Source organism: Priapulus caudatus, unplaced genomic scaffold (assembly GCF_000485595.1).
Source record: "Priapulus caudatus unplaced genomic scaffold, Priapulus_caudatus-5.0.1 Scaffold1216, whole genome shotgun sequence".
Classification (NCBI taxonomy): domain Eukaryota; kingdom Metazoa; phylum Priapulida; class Priapulimorpha; order Priapulimorphida; family Priapulidae; genus Priapulus; species Priapulus caudatus.
Genome location: NW_014578277.1, coordinates 26,072 through 31,154, shown reverse-complemented (window position 1 = coordinate 31,154; position 5,083 = coordinate 26,072).

Here is a 5,083-nt window from a genome sequence, read left to right as displayed (position 1 = left end):
GCACAATCAACATACTGATCGCAGCGCCACCGCTAGTAAACAAGGGAGCAGTGGCCATCGCGCGGCACTCTTAGTTGATTTTTGCACCAGGGAGAAATACACATTTTACCTACCAGGGTATTTGCTTATTTAGCATATGTCATGTGCTATTTTGATTATCCTCAATAGCCGAGCTGTTTATTTTTTTTTATTTTTATTTATTTTTTTTTTCTGTTTAGGGTTAGGGTTAGGGTTAGGGTTAGGGTTAGGGTTAGGTTAGGTTAGGTTAGGGTTAGAGTTAGGGTTATGGTTAGGGTTAGGGTTCACAATGCGTATACATGTGTACACATGTGTATTATGGACCCGAGCGATCCCGAAGTTGCGCCCTACTACCGTTCGGCTATTTCCGGAAAAATTTCGCCCCGGTACACGATTCCACTCGTTTCCCGGTTGGAAATCACGGCGTTGCTGCGCGCGCCTTGGAACTAATATGGTCCAGTACGGGCTAGACCGGTTTATTTTGAGTAGACAGTTTCATAGTTAATTTTGTTCATCGAGTAGTCGTAGTAGCAGGGGCGGATTCAGACCGTATTTGCTGTATTGGGAAATACGGTCTAGATTTCAAAGTGCCCTTCGAAATTTTGCGCTAAAAAATACAGAAAACAATTTGATGGAATTTGGCTATATTCTTTATTTGTTTTCTTTTTCTTCTGATTGATTGACTAAGGAAATCAAAATTTTACATGGTAACAAAACTAGCTTTGATATCTGAAAAAGAAGGGAAGTGCTTGAATCATTCTGCATTAATTGCTGGTATGCAAAGCGCAGGCAAAATGAAGCAGAAATAAAATTCCATATTATGGTTTTTAGCTATTGCTGCTTGACTAAATGTGTGCTCAAATGGTGCTCATTTTTTTGCCCAGGGACCCTTGAAATTTTGAAAGCCCAGACCCCCCGCCATGTGCTTCCGCGCCTAACGGCGCCCACTAGCTGTGGGGTGGTGTGCCCTTTTTGGGGGATGTGCCCTTAAAATCTGGAAAAATACTGTCTAGCTTCAGCCCTGGATCCGCCCCTGAGTAGTTACGTGGTAAATTTTATTGGCATACCCTAAGTCCCTAAAACATTACCGCGGTCAGATGTCGTACACCTAGCAGCTGCATGTTTGATATGCTGGTATATTAATTTATGTTTCGTGATATTTGCAGATTGTCACTATTTGAAATTAATCGATATACAATGAAAACCCCCAGTTTTAACCCAAATCATATTATTGAGTTTAATATAAATAATAAACATATGTAGATTATGCACATTATAATTATATATAATAATATCAGGAGCGTATAATAATAGATATATTATTATACACTCCTGTTAATATATTAGGCCTATATATATAATTCACATAATGTGTGCATGCGTTGTGTCCGTGCGCGGACTTTCTATTTCCTTCTCTCGCGCTCATTCTCTTTCTCTCCCGCTCACTTCTTTCGCTCCACCCTCTCTCACTCTCTCTTTCTCACTCATTAGCCCTGTGACTAGGTCTCTCGCCCACTCGATCTCTCTCCCTTTCTATATCCGCTCACTCGATCTCTCTTTTTCTTTCTACCTCTCTCGGCCTTCACCACCTATTTATTCACGTATTCCTTTATTCATCCATCCATCGTCCATCTTTCCACCCATCCATCCATACATCCATCTACCCACCCATACACGGATTTGCGAAGTAGCTACGGATCACTGAGCGGCAAATAATAACTGAATATAATTCTGAAATTTTGCCTTGGAGATATATTCTTTTCATTGTTTAATGTGACGAAAGCTCTTTTTAAAATCTTCACAAGGTATCTTAAATCAATTGATCTACCGGCGTTGAAATCATGTTTTTTTCCCGATCTGACATCTCTGGTATCTAAACTGATATCAGCTACAACAGGGGGCACCACTTGCTTAGTTGGCTTTTAGCCAATCCTACGTAGTTAAGCCATGCGTGCTCTGGTTAAGCCTGATTCAGTCATGTATTTAGTAGTAGTTGATTGTCTGACATTATTTACAATACGGTAGGGACAGCATGTAACAATCCGAAATATGCTTGAGTCCTCGAATCGAGGTATTAAGACCTTGATCAGCTGTGGGACTGTGTAGACCATATATACCGTTATTCGCCGCTGAAGGGGGAACGGGGGTCCATTCCAAGTTTCACAGGAAAAAATATGCCATGTCCCAGTTCCCGGGTTATAAAAATCGCAATTTCGGTTTTCCCGCGTCCCAAGTGACTGCTATTTCCGAATCACGAAAGATATTGGATTTTGGTATTTCTCGATCCCCAGATAAGTAAATTGGACTAATTCCGCGTCCTGAAAATAACCATTCATCTCATGTAAAACGCAACGAACTTTGGTAAACCAATTCAACCGAAAAATCTTTTTGCGAATCAGCACGCACAGTTATAAAAACCACGGCAATTTTGCGCATTCGTCAGCCACAGTGGAAGTTGTTTGCACGTCATTATTAACAGCACCTCACGGGCAGCATACTATATTCCGGCCCGATAGATTATCATCACACATGAGCTAACTTCTATTATCTAACAAGTAAACGACCTTTATCAGTCTCAATCCTATAAAACTGTGTATACTATATATATACATATATATATTCGTCACTATTTTGTTATCTGTTATTTAAAAATATGACAACGATTGATCTATATGCGCACGAGCCGCATTTACGCAACAGAACATGCAGTTGCATGTCATCAAAGCCCTACAGATCTAGAAATGTTAACTATAAGAATACTCAAACCCTTTTTTATAAAATTACTAAACATTTCGTGCGATTGATGACAAGCTCTTTATCTCTCGTGTCATCCTGTCCAGTCAGTGATCACCACCGTCTTCCAGTTACTGACTGTAGGCCATTCCTCGGCAAGAACTCGACAAAGGCCGTCGTTACTCGGCAAAGGCTAGCGTACAAAAAAGAGCCAGTGCCCTTCTATTATATTTTCTATGTAATCGGCATGTATTCCGCGTCTATGTCCTTTTCTATCATATCCAGACTCTCCTCTTATTATATTTCCTATCTCTATTATATTTTCTATGTAATCGGCAGCGAGGCACATTCCGCGTCCATGTCTTTTTCTATCATATCCAGTCCCTCCTCTTTGGCGCGCGAATCCCTAACTTCAGTTTCGTACGCACTCTCGACTCCGGTGTGTTTTCCTTTGCACGTAGAATACGCGGCCGCGTAGAAGCATGTGGCGATACATTTGACGCCGAGAGCGATGCCATGTAGAGTGTAGCGGAACTTGTCGTTGTCGTACTTCCAGCAGGCTCCGGTATCTCCGCATTCATCAACCTGCCATAGGATGCACGTGGTGTCGATCGCAGCGCCACCTATTACTGGCCCCGGCATGAAGACTGGAAATATGAGAGAATATATGTATGTATACTCACGCACGCACGCACACGTACGCACGGGCAGGCACGCACGCACACGTACACACACACACACACACACACACACACACAGCCCAACACACACACACACACACAACACACACACCACACACACACACACACACACACACGCACGCATATATATATATATATATATTAAATATTGATACACATAATACATACACACACACACCACACACCCCCTGAAAATGGGACACTTGGGACGTCTGTACATGTAAAAAAATATTTATATATATATGTATATATATGCGTGCGTGTGTGTGTGTGTGTGTGTGTGTGTGTGTGTGTGTGTGTGTGTGTGTGTGTGTGTGTGTGTGTGTGTGTGTGTGTGTGTGTACGTGTGCGTGCGTGCCGCCCCGTGCGTAGTTCACCGGCATCGTCCCGGTGGCGAATTTGCGATTCCCAAACCGTATAGCTTTGGAAGAAAAATTGAGCAACGTGATTGGCTAGAAAAAATTTCGGACACGCATTATTAGTCAACAAGCTAATATATTAAATTATAAGCTAATATTATAAAGAAATATATTTAATTCAGAACATAAACAAATGTTACAGAACAAATAAATGCAGAAACAAATAAAATACAAAGAAATACATAACGCAGAGGAAAATAAAAACACCATATGGCGTTCGAACGCGGTACCTTACGATCCCGAAGCGAACACTCTGGCGTTGACCCACTCAGACAGATACTAAATGTGTAGATATAAAAATCAGTTAACCCTAACCCTAACCTTAACCCTAACCTTAACCATAACCCTAACCCGAATCCTAACCCTAACCCTAACCCTAACCCTAACCCTAACCCTAACCCTAATTCTAAAATAAAACAAAATAGCCAAAAATAATAAGAAATAAAATAAATAAGCCCCTGTGCAAAATGCGCGATGGTGTGCGTGCGATAGTGGCCGTGTCCTAAACATTTTCTAGCCAATCACGTTGCTCAATTTTTCTTCCATAGCTATACGGTTTGGGAATCGCAAATTTGCGTCCCGGTGCGACATGCTGGTCCCGGTGCCCCGTTAAGGGTCCAGAAAGTCTTGGTCGTAACATTTTTCAGCCATATTTTAAAATTTACATCAGTAAATTACTAAATTTGCCGTGGTTGTTGATGTACTTTGATTCCAGCGAACAATAAAAGGCCACAAATGTATACTTTATGTTTATTTTACATGTATACTTTATTAAAAAAAACTGTGGTGCGCCGCGACAAACACATGTCACAGCCCGCCACACCTTTTTTCTTGTTTTTGAGCACCGCGGAAAAACGGCGATGGACCATTATCACAAGTGATCCCTTTCTTGGATTTTCCCAACTTGGTACCTCTGTATATACGCATATAAAATGATAACTGCCAACATTGCCGATAAAATAAACAACTTGAAATTAGGCGAAATTGCGCGAGTGTACACCTTTATGGGTTATAGTTTAATAGTTTAAGATTATACGCACAAATGTACAGCACAGCACAATATACACAGCATGTCTATGCACAGCATAACACTCTCTCTCTCTCTGTGTGTGTGTGTGTGTGTGTGTGTGTGTGTGTGTGTGTGTGTGTGTGTGTGTGTGTGTGTGTGTGTGTGTGTGTGTGTGTGTGTGTGTGTGTGTGTGTGTGTGTGTG